The sequence below is a fragment of the Podarcis raffonei genome, chromosome 16 (genome assembly GCF_027172205.1).
Source record: "Podarcis raffonei isolate rPodRaf1 chromosome 16, rPodRaf1.pri, whole genome shotgun sequence".
NCBI classification, from domain to species: domain Eukaryota; kingdom Metazoa; phylum Chordata; class Lepidosauria; order Squamata; family Lacertidae; genus Podarcis; species Podarcis raffonei.
Window position 1 is genome coordinate 31,181,690 of NC_070617.1, and position 14,813 is coordinate 31,196,502.

At 44.1% G+C, this 14,813-nt stretch overlaps 1 protein-coding gene across 5 annotated transcripts in view; it reads right to left on the reverse strand.

Moving 5' to 3' along the window:
- Positions 1–14,813, reverse strand: part of ARVCF (ARVCF delta catenin family member) — a 606,803-nt gene that overhangs the window by 351,340 nt on the left and 240,650 nt on the right. For 4 of the 5 annotated variants that reach the window (XM_053369463.1, XM_053369462.1, XM_053369467.1 and 1 more), the window contains exon 3: positions 2,857–2,937. The exons of the other annotated variant lie outside the window; for it this stretch is intronic. The gene's annotated coding sequence lies outside the window, so the exon portion shown is untranslated. The remainder of the gene's footprint in view (positions 1–2,856; positions 2,938–14,813) is intronic. 5 annotated transcript variants of the gene reach the window in all.

The following is a 14,813-nucleotide window of genomic DNA, read 5'->3' on the forward strand; positions in this document are numbered from 1 at the left end:
ACAGAAGTCTACATAAACCAGAGAGTTGTACACAACAGGATCAAAGTGCTTAGGACAAAATGAACTCCATCCCTTTATCCTATGCAGGAGCAGCATAAAGCAGTACCCAACCTTTTGATAAAAAACTTTCCAGTCGAAAAACACAACTGTATTGAATTGCAGCAGAATACCATTGAACATTTCTATTTATGAGAACAGAATTGCCCATTAAAGCAAAGCAACAAAGAAATGAAATGAGATTAAAGGATTGGAGAGGGAGGAGAGTAGGAAGGGGCAAAATATGAAGAAACTTTGCAAGGCAGAATTCCAAGGATGAGGACAGGCAAAGTCTAATTTAAAATAAACATTTGTGTAGATGGCAGATCCTTGCCAACTTTGGTGCCAAATGGGAGACATTCAGTGGCAACAATGGGAAGAGCTTAGTACCACTGATGTACAAAATTTGATTTGGGTTGTTTTGAGAAGCAAAAAGAACTATTTCCGGAAATCAGAAATAAATGACTGCAAGCTGCTGAAATAAGGACTAAATCCACCTGCACACGAAATGTGATGCAGAGAGCAAGACTCTCTTTCTCTCTCTCTCTTTTAAGGAAACAAATAAGAACTAGCTTTGCATTAGATTCTCTGCAAGGGCTTTAAAAAAAAGAGTCACTATTCAGCCACAGTGTTCCTTGTCAAAAGCAGATTGAGCACATGTAATTTATTAAATTTTTATACTGCCCTTCAGATCACAAGGGGGTTTACAATACAAAAACACAAAAATGCATACCATAATAACAAACGAAAACAATAACCCCTCCCCCCAAAAGCAGCTTAAAAGGACATAAAGGTAAAGGGACCCCTGACCATTAGGCCAGTCGTGGCCGACTCTGGGGTTGCGGCGCTCATCTGGCTTTACTGGCCAAGGGTCATGTGTACAGCTTCCGGGTCATGTGGCTAGCATGACTAAGTCACTTCTAGTGAACCAGAGCAGAGCACGGAAACACTGTTTACCTTCCCGCTGGAGTGGTACCTATTTATTTACTTGCACTTTGACGTGCTTTCGAACTGCTAGGTTGGCAGGAGCAGGGACCGAGCAACGGGAGCTCACCCATCGCAGGGATTCGAACTGCCGACCTTCTGATCAGCAAGTCCTAGGCTCTGTGGTTTAACCCACAGGTCATACATTGTTTAATTAGCCAAAGGCCTGGAAGAAGAGGGATGTTTTTGCCTGGTGCCTGAAGATATGTAATGAAGGCGCCAGGCAAGCCTCTCTGGAGAGAACATTCTACAAGTAGGGAGCCACCACAGAAAAGGCCTGTTCTCGTGTTGCCACCATCCAGACCTCTTGTGGAAGGGGCACACAACAAAGGGCCTTAGAGGATGACCACAGGGTCTGGGTTGATCCATATGGGGAGAGGCCTCATGAGTGGGCCAGCCCTGCAAGTGATGGTGTAGAAAGGTGAACATCATTACGCTGGGTCAAATCACTGGTCCACCCAGCTCAACATTGTCTGAGTGTTTGAGGACCGGGACATTCTCAGGGAAACCAAAATGCTTGTTTACAAAGCTATTCTACTATTGTATGCTTGTGAAACGTGGACCACTTATAAACGCCATCTCCAACTCCTCGAAAGATTCCATCAACGGTGTCTCTGAAAAATATTACACATCACCTGGGAAGACAGGCGAACTAATGCCAGTGTACTAGAAGAAGCAAAGATCACCAGTGTTAGATGCCTGATTATCGTCTTCCAAAGCAACTACAGTGGTACCTCAGGTTACGTACTTAATTCGTTCCGGAGGTCTGTTCTTAACCTGTAACTGTTCTTAACCTGAAGCACCACTTTAGCTAATGGGGCCTCCTGCTGCTGCTGCGCCGCCGGAGCACGATTTCTGTTCTCATCCTGAAGCAAAGTTCTTAACCCGAGGTACTATTTCTGGGTTAGTGGAGTCTGTAACCTGAAGCGTATGTAACCCTAGGTACCACTGTACTCTATTCCAAACTTAAAAATGGAAAGCACGATGCTGGTGGACAACGAAAGAGGTTCAAAGACTCTCTCAAGGCAAACCTTTAAAAATGTAGTATAAACACCAACAAGCGAGAAACACTGGTCTGCGAGCACTCCAATTGGAGAACAGCCTTTACCAAAGGTGTCATGGGCTTTGAAGACACTCAAACTCAGGACGCAAGGGAGAAACGTGCTAAGAGGAAGGCACGCTTGACAAAACCCTCACCGTGATCAACTCCCGACCAGAAACCCCTGTCCCCAATGTGGAAGGATGTGTGGATCCAGAATTGGCCTCCACAGTCACTTTCAGACTCACTTTTAAAACTGTGTTTATGGAAGACATTCTTACTCGGCTATGAGTGATCGCCATGGAGAGAAGACGATTACTCTCCAGCGATTCAGGTAGACGTTCTATCGCTGAGCAGCAGACAGCCCTTCCCCACGAATGGCACAGAAAAGTGAAGCTCGAATAATACTTTGGAATGCTAATTTTGCTAGCAGAAAGCTCCTTTTGCCTTGTTCCCATTTCACAGCCACCCAGCAGACTTAGCAGCAAATTTCCAGTCCTGCGGGAAAAGTCAAGTTTCTGACATTATATCTCAAAGCTCTCAGGCTCCTCTTCCATCTCAGCCCATCCCAGCCTTCCATTCACAATAGAGAATCAGCAGCAGCAACACACACCACACACTTCAGGCTGATGATTAGCAGCAAATGGGGAATCCAATTAATTACAGCAAGAATTAATCAGAACACAGGAAGCAGCAAGCACGTCTGTGAATTAAAAAAAGGTTTTTTTATGTAATATCAAAGGAACAGAGCATCACAGGAGGAACAGAGCATGGAATCAAGTGCAGGAATTCAATACCTCTTTTCTGAAGGCTCTTCTCCTTATAGCTGAATCCTCCTGCTTGGTATTAAGCCCAGGGAATTCCTAGCTTGATGAAAACTGTCAAGGAAAAGAAAGACACCTTCAATAACGCAACAACACAAAGGGAATGAATATGTTTACAAAAGTTCCACAATAGAAGATCCTAAGCTTTTAGCATAACTTTCACAGAAAAACAAAACCACAACGCTGCGTGGGAGAGATAGAACAAAGGATTTCTTTCATTGTGCCCATCCTGGATGCTGAGGACATTTCTCACAGGTTAAGAACCAGTGTGATCCAAGGTAGGGAGTGTCAGGCACAGAGGCCAAATGTTGCCCTCCAGGTCTGTCTATTTGACCCTTTGGACTCTCGGGGGTCACACCTTCCACCAGCCCTGCTTGGTACGTTCCTTGACTATTTATGCCTGCCTAGAATGTGTCCTTCTGATAATGTTCCTTGCTTACCCAGGAGAGGAGTGTGTGAGCATGTAAACAAACAAGCCATTCTCTCTCTCTCTCTCTCTCTATATATATATATACTGGCCAATGCCAAAATAAACTTCTAAGTTACTTACAAGCATAAAAATCGGTTACACAGGCATTAAAAAATACAGTCATACCTTGGTTCTGGTATGCCTTATGAGTCAAATGTTTTGGCTCCTGAACGCCACAAACCCGGAAGTGAGTGTTCCAGTTTGTGAACGTTCTTTGGAACCCAAATGTCTGGCTCAGATTCCGCAGCTTCCGATTGGCTGCAGGAGCTTTCTGCAACCAATCGGAAGCCGTGCCTTGGTTTCCGAATGTTTTGGAAGTCAAACAGTCTTCCGGAACAGATTCCGTTCGACTTCTGAGGTATGGCTGTAAACATCTGTCATTTAAAATATGCAATGAAATATGCAATGAAATGGTATTATTGATTTGTTTAATTTTGGTTATTTAAACGAAAATTAATAAAAAGAATTTTTTTAAAAAAAATGCAATGAAACATGTCAATTAGAACAACACAGCAATTAAAACAGGATGCTCAGGTCAAGAGATTAAGGGAATGCCCATACAATCAGGTGTGCTTTCAAAAGCTGGCAGAATGCCAATACAGATGTGCGTTCTCTTGTATTTCGGCAGGGAGAGCTTTCCATAACAATAGCGACACCAGTGAAAAAGCCTACCTCCACATCACTGCAAACCGATAATCGCCAGGCCTCGGCAAGGCTGATTCCGGTGGAAATCCAGGAAAATAAAACTAACATAAAACACTTGCAAATCCATCTCAAGTTAGAACACTTCACTCAGTCAATCCACCTTGCCATGTCTACATCATTGGCTCAGGTTGCAGAGTCTGGGGCGGTTTCTTAATGAAGAAGCCCAGGCCACAAGCCACCCTTGGGCAATGCCTAATAGAGCCGTAATGAGTGCTTTGTCAGTCAGCACTGAGTGTAACTTCCCCCCTGAACTACTCTAGTTTCCCAGCACATCATCGGAGGGGAGCAGACAAACGAAGTGAAAAAGAGCCTTCTCAGAATTTAAGGGAAAGGTATAATTGACACATATTGCCAATGAAAAGGCTAAACGATCTTGATGCCCTGGCTGAGGAACATGTCCAGCAATCAAACTGTCTCTTCTGCTAGGATCCTCTCTGAAATGTCTCCGCATAATTTCCTTCTACAGCAAAGAATGGAGTTCTCTGATGTTGGAACAAGTTTGGAGGGAAATCTCATTAGCCTTCAGATTCACTTAATGTTCCTTTTGATTCCGTTCATCTTTCTGGTCCTTCTACCCATCGCAACAGCCTATGTGTATTCTCAAAATCACTATATAAACACCAACGTTTAATACACTAGTCAGCCTCTGAATCATGGGGGGCATTCTTCCTTTCCTCCCCCCTCTCTTCTCCCTTCTATACGCACAACCTTTGCTTTTTATAACCGCAGTCTTCGTGGTTTCACCAATATCGAAAAGGTCCCTAGAAAGGGAATTGGAAGTGGTAATGATGTCATTGTAGCCAAAGGTGGGAAATCAAAATGGCACAGTGGGGACATAGGTTTCCAGGAAGGAGTTGATCATAGTGAGAGTTTGCCAAGCGTGCCTTCCTCTTAGCACGTTTCATCCTGAATTCAAGAATCTTCAAAGCCCATGACACCTTTGGTAAAGGCTGTTCTCCAACTGGAGTGCTCGCAGGCCACTGTTTCCCAGTTGTCAGTGTTTATACTACATTTTTTAAGATTTGCCTTGAGAGAGTCTTTAAACCTCTTTTGTTGACCACCAGCATTTCCATTTTTCAGTTCGGAAGGAAGTGTGGATCCAGAATGGCCTCCACAGTCACTTACGGACCCACTGTTAAAACTGTGTTTATGGAAGACGATCTTACTATGTGGGGCTACCTTTGAAGGTGACCCGGAAACTAATCCAGAATGCAGCAGCTAGACTGGTGACTGGGAGCAGCCACCGAGACCACGTAACACCGGTCTTGAAAGACCTACATTGGCTCCCAGTACGTTTCCGAGCACAATTCAAAATATTGGTGCTGACCTTTAAAGCCCTAAACGGCCTCGGTCCAGTATATCTGAAGGAGCGTCTCCACCCCCATCGTTCTACCCGGACACTGAGGTCCAGCGCCAAGGGCCTTCTGGTGGTTCCCTCACTGTGAGAAGTGAGGTCACAGGGAACCAGGCAGAGGGTCTTCTCGGTAGTGGCGCCCGCCCTGTGGAACGCCCTCCCATCAGATGTCAAAGATTTTTAGAAGACATCTGAAGGCAGCCCTGTTTAGGGAAGCTTTTAATGGTTGATACATTACTGTATTTGATATTGTGTTGGAAGCTGCCCAGAGTGGCTGGGGAGGCCCAGCCAGATGGGCGGGGTATAAATAATAAATTATTATTATTACTTGGCTATGAGTGATCGCCAAAGAAAGAAGGTTGAAATGGCAGAAGAAAAGATAAAGGGATGCTAAAGTCTTTGGAAACCGAGCCGTATTAGAGGTGATGGAGGGAGTTGGGTTTGTTTAGCCTGGAAAGGAGAAGGCTGAGAATGGCCCATCTACTTCAGCACCCTCTGTTTTCACAGTTGCCCACCAGATGCCTGTGGTAAACATGCAAGCAGAACCTGAGCACAAGAGGCACTTTCCCCTTCTGCGGTTTCCAACAACTGGTATTCAGAAGCATCACTGCCTCCAACTGTGGAAGCAGAGCATGGCCACCATCGCTAGTAGACACTGATAGTCTTCTCTCTTAACATTAGAAGTCAGTGACATCCCTTATAGCAAGGAACTGGAAAAATGAAAGGCTCTCAGAGATTACAGATTGGCAGATACTCATGTTAGAATATCTACAATTAGCAGAACTGATGGGATCAGTTAGAGGAATATCGAAACAAAAAACAACTAGAGAATGGATAATATTGAAGAATTATGTAAAACCGTATTGTACAAATAACTCCATATTAGCAGAAACTGAGCGATATTTGTAAAGGAAAAGATCAAAGGAATGTATACAAAGCAGAAAGAAATGATAATATATAATGGAAACCTGTGTAAAAAAGAATGTTATAGCAAACAGTATAATGAGATGGATGGGAAGGATTGTGTTGATGAGTACTGTTACTATGTAAATAACTTTGTCTTTTTTATTTCTTTGTTACTTCTTTATTTTTTATTTTTTTCTTTCTTTCTAAATTTTCTATTTTATATAAAAAAATTCTAACTGTTAAGAGATAGTACATAATGTTTGCATAGGCATGCAATTTTTTAATCAATAAAGAATATTAAAATGGGGGGGAGGAAATGAGGAGGAAGAAGAAGAAGTCAATGACATCCAATGAAGCTGTATGTTGGAGGATTTAGGACAGACCCCCCCCCCAAAAAAAGTATATTTCCAACAGTGTTAAAAGGTTTAAGAGTTAAATTATAAAATTCACCCCCCTGCAAGGTGTTCTGATGCTCACCAACTTTGATGGCATTAAGAGAGGATTAGACAGATTCACAAACGAGAAGGCTAGCCAAACTGGGAGGGGCAGGCAATGCTACTGAGGACAAAATTCAAGATGACCCTAACAAATTGGAGAACTGGGCAAAAACTAACAAAAAGAATTTCAACAGGGTCAAAGGTAAGGTTCTACACTTAGACAGGAAGAACCAGCTGCACAAATGTAAGCTGGGGGACACCTGGCTTGTCGGTAGTACATGTGAGAAGGATCTAGGGGTCTTAGTAGACCATGAGCTGAGCATGAGTCAATAGCGTGATGCAATCTAGCGCTATAATAGGCTGCACCAGCAGAAGCCTAGTGTCCCAATCAAGGGAAGTCATAGAATTGCTCTATTCTGCCTTCCTCAGGCAACACCAAGAGTAGTGTGTCCAGTTCTGGGTGTCACAGTTTAAGCAGGATACTGACAAGCTGGAATGTGTGCAGAGGAGGGCGACCAAGCTGAACAAGGATCTGGAAACCAAACCTTATGAGGAATGGTTGAGGGAAGTGTGTATGTTTAGCCTGGAAAAGAGGAGACTAAGAGGAGATAGGCCAGCCATCTTCAAATATCTAAAGGGCTGTCACAAGGAAGATGGAGCAAGTTTGTTTTCTGCTCCTCCAAAACCTATAGATTCAAGAAAGGAGATTCAGGGTAAACATCAGGAAGAACGTCTACTGTTTGGCAGTGGAACAAACTCAAATGAGAAGTGACGGACTCTTCTTCCTTGGAGGTTTTTAAGCAGAAGTTGGGTGGCCATCTGTCATGTATGATCTAGTTGAGATTCCCACATTGCATGAAGCTGATTATACTGTGCCCTTTTTTCCATTCCTGGCTGCTGTCCATTTTGATGACCTGAACCAGAGCAAAACAGAAAAGGGGAGGAGATGCTGTGTGCCTAACATGTAATAAAACCCAAACTGTTGTTGTTTAGTCGTTTAGTGGTGTCCGACTCTTCGTGACCCCATGGACCAGAGCACGCCAGGCACTCCTGTCTTCCACGACCTCCTGCAGTTTGGTCAAACTCATGTTTCTATCTTTGAGAACACTGTCCAACCATCTCATCCTCTGTTGTCCCCTTCTCCTTGTGCCCTCCATCTTTCCCAACATCAGGGTCTTTTCCAGGGAGTCTTCTCTTCTCATGAGGTGGCCAAAGTATTGGAGCCTCAGCTTCAGGATCTGTCCTTCCAGTGAGCACTCAGGTCTGATTTCCTTAAGAATGGATAGGTTTGATCTTCTTGCAGTCCATGGGACTCTCAAGAGTCTCCTCCAGCACCATAATTCAAAAGCATCAATTCTTCGGCAATCAGCCTTCTTTATGGTCCAGCTCTCACTTCCATACATCACTACTGGGAAAACCATAGCTTTAACTATACGGACCTTTGTTGGCAAAGTGATGTCTTCATTGTAAAACATAGCTCTCTTTCCAATGGTATACTTTTATCATGGGTTTTAATCAAATATCTTACAGCTCTCAGATGAAAAAGGTGAATGTGAAAAAAGGATTGGGGGGAAAAAGTGTAATGGCTTTTCTAATTGCTTGTTCTCTGTCACTTGTAACTAATTACCCTAATCATACTCCTGTATAGTTTCTGGGGCTCTTTCTTTTGTAACACTCAGGCAACTGAAGCATACCTTCAAGCATTAAGAGAAATGAAAAAGAGAGGCACAATTAAGCCATCCTTGGTGACAACCATCTCTAGCAACGAATGTGAAGAAATATTTTCTGGCAATAAAATTTTGCTGGATCAAAATCACTCAAACAGCCAAAATTCATGAGAAAAGAAGGCCCCCATCTTGTGCAGAACATGACATATGTCATGTAGACCATAGCTAACAAGAACATAAGAAAAGCCTGCTGGATCAGGCCAGTTGTCTAGACTGCCTCGCCAGAGTGGTGCGTGCTCTGGTTATCTCCTGCTTGGACTACTGCAATGCGCTCTACGTGGGGCTACCTTTGAAGGTGACCCGGAAACTACAACTAATCCAGAATGTGGCAGCTAGTCTGGTGACTGGGGGCAGCCGCGAAACCATATAACTCCGGTCCTGAAAGACCTACACTGGCTCTCAGTACGTTTCTGGGCACAATTCAAAGTGTTGGTGCTGACCTTTAAAGCCCTAAATGGCCTCAGTCCAGTATATCTGAAGGAGCGTCTCCACCCCCATCGTTCTGCCCAGACACTGAGGTCCAGCGACAAGGGCCTTCTGGTGGTTCCCTCACTGCGAGAAGCCAAGTTACAGGGAACCAGGCAAAGGGCCTTCTTGGTAGTGGCGCCCTCCCTGTGGAATGCCCTCCCACCAGATGTCAAAGAGAACAACAACTACCAGACTTTTAGAATACATCTGAAGGCAGCCCTGTTTAGGGAAGCTTTTAATGTTTGATGCATTACTGTATTTTAATATTTTGTTGGAAGCCGCCCAGAGTGGCTGGGGAAGCTCAGCCAGATGGGCTGGGTATAAATAATAAATTATTATTACTACTACTACTACTACTACTATTATTATTATTATTATTATTATTATTATTATTATCCATAGTGGCCAACCAGATGCCTTTGTCTCTGCTTGTGATAGCTACAAAGACCCAATACTCTGCTCAAATTCTTCATCGTTCAAAAGAGAGGATTTGGCCACAGTTATCCATAACTTTGGGAAAATCTAGGGTTGACTCCTATGCTGTGTTGTACAAGCTACTGCTTTTGAAGACTATTTCAACACTACACCTAGTTCAAAATACAGCCACCCGGTGGTTGCCTGGGGGTCAATTGATGGAAACATATCTTGTTGGGATGGTAATAACTCCCCTGGCTTCCAGCCCATTTCCAAGCACAAGTCAAAGCGCTGGTGCCCCAGACAAACCGCAAGCTGTAGCAATGGTTTGTTTTTGGTTTATTGCTCATGGTTTGCCCGCGGGAGACAAACCATGAGCTCAGGTTCAGACGTAATGATAAGCCAAATTGTGGTTTAGCTCTGGGTAGAACAGCAGCAGGAGGGCTGGAGGAGGACGAAAGTCACCATCAGTTTTGTTGCGAGTGCCAGCAGGCTTGGACATTCATGGCTAACCATAGTTTGACATTACATACATAGTTTGTTCATTACATATGAACAGAAGAAGAAAAAGAAGAAGAGTTTGGATTTGATATCCTTTATCACTACTCGAAAGAGTCTCAAAGCGGCTAACATTCTCCCATTCTACGCCAGTGTGGTGTAGTGGTTAAGAGCGGTAGTCTTGTAATCTGGTGAACCGGGTTCGTGTCTCCGCTCCTCCACATGCAGCTGCTGGGTGACCTTGGGCCAGTCACACTTCTCTGAAGTCTCTCAGCCCCACTCACCTCACAGAGTGTTTGTTGTGGGGGACGAAGGGAAAGGAGAATGTTAGCCGCTTTGAGACTCCTTAAAGGGAGTGAAAGGCAGGATATCAAATCCAAGCTCCTCCTCTTCTTCTTCTTTCCCTTCCTCCCCCACAACAAACACTCTGTGAGGTGAGTGGGGCTGAGAGACTTCAGAGAAGTGTGACTAGCCCAAGGTCACCCAGCAGCTGCATGTGGAGGAGCGGAGACACGAACCCGGTTCCCCAGATTACGAGTCCACCGCTCTCAACCACTACACCACACTGGCTCTCAACAGGGATGATATGAGTTGCAGTTGGCAACATCTGGAGGCCCAAAGGTTCACCACCCTTGCTGGTTTCCTGCTCATAGGGATATGGGAAATGCCCAATTTTCCTTTCCTTATGCATGTCCATCCAAAGGAGTTACCTTGAGCTGTTTCTGCACTTATGGAGAACAGACTATAATAGTTTAACTAGCATATTTCACTACCATGCAAAAACTACCTGGATGTGGGTCATAGCATGCTTCACTCCTGCAGAGTTCTGAATCAAGCCCAACCGGCTAATTATCTCCTCCCTCACACATGAACACAAATCAGGAGTATCCCCTTAGAAGAGGCAGTGAATGAAATTAAAAATAAAATACTTTTCTTCGGAGGAAGAAGTTAACGAGAGGGTCACCTGCCCATCTGACTCCCACATCTAGACATCTCTCAACACTCATTAAATACCTGCATCAAAGGCTGCAATAAATATCAGAAGCCTATAGAAAATTGGAATACTGTATGTAGTTTTCATTATTTTTTTTTCCTCTGCCAGGTAACAGCTACAGTATGTAATCATTCCCTTTGCAACTTTCCCCTGTTTACCAAAACTCAGAAAACTGCAATTCATAAAAGATGTCGGTGAAATTAAACATATGATTTCATTAGAGAGAGAGTGATAGAGCTGTGTAATTGTTGGCGATATTGTTATATATTAAAAACCTAACAGGAAGATTTTTAAATGGAAAAATTGCAATGTATGAAATTACTGGTATACATAATGTCCTTGAGAAGACATGGAAACAATTTCTTTGCTATTGGTACTGTCATTTCCCAGATCAGTATGATACTAAATACTTTTTATCTTGTAAATAGAGCTTTTAGTGTTTGTCATAAGTACAATTTTTCTTCTTTGTATTGCAGATGTAATGCACTACGAATACAAAAAAAAAAAGAAGAAAAAGTCTATTTGCTTTGGGCCTGCTTCGTAAGAAGCCGGAGCCACACACACAGAGAATTAGATTAGCTATCCCCTAAAAACACTTTATTGATCCAGAAAACGCACACACGCAGGACAATACATTGCATAGAAACATATTCTAAAGACTATCCGGACAATGGAATGCAGCCAAGAACTAAATGAGTGTTATAATGGATACAGAATAAGTGGCACTTGCATTCTTCATAGATCAGTTATTCACACCCACTGAAAAATACTAGTGAAGATTCCACATCTATATTTCCTGCCTCGAAACTGTGCTTACTTTAAGAGAGGAATGGACAAATCTGCAGAAGATAAGCTAATCAATGGTTACTAGCCACATAAATTACCTCTCTCCTATAGTATATTTTCCTAAGGCTGTCGTCACGCTGCAGTTTGTACAGCCACCTGCCAACACATGGTGCTGTGAACTGCAGTGCAATGACAGCCTTGTGAAAGCTTCTAGACCATGGGTAGGCAAACTAAGACCCGGGGGCCGGATCTGGCCCAATCGCCTTCTAAATCTGGCCCGCGGACGGTCTGGGAATCAGTGTGTTTTTACATGCATAGAATGTGTCCTTTTATTTAAAATGCATCTCTGGGTTATTTGTGGGGCATAGGAATTCATTCATTTTTATTTTTATTTTCAAAATATAGTCCACCCCCCCCCACAAGGTCTGAGGGACAGTGGACCAGCCCCCTGCTGAAAAAGTTTGCTGACCCCTGTTCTAGACCATCGCAGCAGCAGAGGTGGGAGGCAATGGGTGGCTTCCCTGGTCTCTCATGGGATGAAGAACTCAAACTCAAGTTATGGCTTCTGCCACAAGCTTTAATGCTCAAGTCGGTATGGTACATGTGAATGGCCAAGCAATCTAAGATGTTGAGTCAATGAGTGATACCTCCCCTACACCTTGCTCTTGAGGAGGGGCAGGCACAATGTTTAGACTACAAGATAATTACCTGAAACAGGGGCCAGTGGCATAGCTTTCCTTTTCTGATATGCCCATCAGAAGTCACCTTGCCCATCTGTGCCACGAGGGGCTCTGAACATTGCACAAAGTGCAAAATGTCTACATGGCAGACGGCACGCAACAAGCACGCGAGCTGCTTCCTTGAATGTGCAAAAGTGAAAAACGGCAAAAGTTGCAAGAAGATTCCAACAATTGACTAAAATAGGTTTGCCCTTTTAAAATCTGCTCGTCTAGCAATTATTTTGCTCTGCTCACAGCCTGTGATTATTGAACATGTTAGAACATCTTTGCACATCTTCAGTAGCTAGAGCAGAATGAAACTGGAGCCACCCTCATCCCCTATCCTTCGTTGCAGCCACACTTCAACTGTTGACCAGAGCAAAGTCGGTCATCCTTAATCTAGAAGCCAAACTTCATTGATTTCTCTAACAGCCCCTCCCCAGGATCCAGATCCAGGATTTACCACCTCCCCCTCTGCCAAAACTGAGACATCTCAGAGACCAGATGAAGCCTGTCTGAACCTGCTGAAACCCTTCCCAATATCTCTGCTGTCTAACTCTTTAGGACCTTTCCCCCCTTCTTCCCAATCCGACTATCCCTTCCAGGACAACTGAACAGGGCTCATGAAGAACAGCTCAGGGGAGTTGTGGAGCAACAGCCAGGGCAGGGCATCCATCCTGCTCTGCTGCCACCACCACTGTCCATCTCGCTTGCAAAACCGTTTCAAACTCAGAAGTGGAGGACGAGAAGCAGTGGGAAGCAAAGGAGCTGGATGGTTGCTGAGGAGATGCCCCAACCTCTCATGGCTGCTCCTCTGTGGCTTAGTAGAGCCAGCTGCCTGAGTGTATCTCCTTCTTCATCATCATCATCAATTTTAATTTGTATACTGCCTTTCTATTTTACAAAGCCTCTCCTCCTCCCAGAGGGGAAGAGTTCTGAGTGGGAGCCATTTCCCGCCTTTAGCAGGGGGCGCTCTGGCCCCTGCTCTGCTGTCCCTCCTGCCGCATCTCATCCCCTGGCAGCCATCCAATCAGGGGGATCCAATTGGGGGCGGGGTTTAGCGGCTCAAAATGCGGCCACAGCAGTGCTTCCACCTCACTGCACTGCTGGCTTTCGTTTACAAGCTGAAGAAACAAAGAATGTAACCTTACATCTAATGCAATACAAAAATGTGGTAATAAAACAGCTTTAAAATAAGCAATCGACATCAAATAAAGTAACATTCAACAATCATTAGACTAGTATAGAATAATAATATCAGCATATAAAAATTAAACAGAAACCCACTCTTAACAATTACAATAAATAATTTCGAAACTACAATCAATAAAACAACGGCAAGCCACAGTGCATGAAATAATACAATACAAATTGAGAAGCAGAGACTGGAGGGTGGGGCAAGGCAGGTGTAAGAAGGCCTTGCCTGATGGAGTCTCTCCCCTCACAGTTCTTCCTCCAGGGAGATGTCAGGGGTTGAAAGCAGATACACTGTGAATTTGCCTCCAGCAGCAATGCCAACGGAGGTTGTTCAGAAGTCGCCAGCCGCTTCTGCCCCCATTGGATCAATTCCCAGAGCATGGCCACCCCACTGACTTCCATCCATCAAACTCCAGTGGTTTGCTGTGTTCTTAAGGAGTGAATTATTGCTCAGGATTTTAGACTGGTTCGTAATGAATCGCTTCAAAACATTAAGCACCGTTTTCTAAATTGAACCCCTTCCATAAATGTATGCTTGTAACTGATAATGTACATTTAGCACCCTATGGTGACTGGGGAGGGGGAAGACTGCTGCAAATTAAAAATGATTTTGCTTCTTAAAAAAAATGAATAACGATTAGATGCAGTAGATGCAAAAAGTCTAGAAAAATTACCAGAAAGCCAGTGACTCATTCGCTGACTAAGGGAGCTTGCTGGTTTCCTTCAGAAGCAAATGCTAAGGATTTTTGTTATCTATAGATTTGTATTATTCCTATTGTTATGAAGTGGGATATAAATCTTGTTCAATTTTATAGATTTGAACTACAGTTGTACCTTGATTCTTGAACAGAAGGTGTTCTGGGAGTCCGTTCAACTCCCAGAACCATTCGAAAACCAAGGCATGGATTCCAATGGGCTTCGGGAGTGTCCTGCAGCCAATCGGAAGCTGCGCCGGACGTTCAGCTTCCAAAAATCATTCGAAAACCGGAAGACTCACTTCCGGGTTTCGATCGTCCAGGAGCCAATTTGTTTGGGAGCCAAGGCGTTTGAGATCCAAGGTATGACTGTAGTAATTTCCATCTAAGTAGAACATAAAGGTAAAGGTAAAGAGACCCCTGACCATTAGGTCCAGTTGTGACCGACTCTGGGGTTGCGGCGCTCACCTCGCTTTATTGGCCAAGGGAGCCGGCATACAGCTTCCGGGTCATGTGGCCAGCATGACTAAGCCGCTTCTGGCGAACCAGAGCAGCGCACGG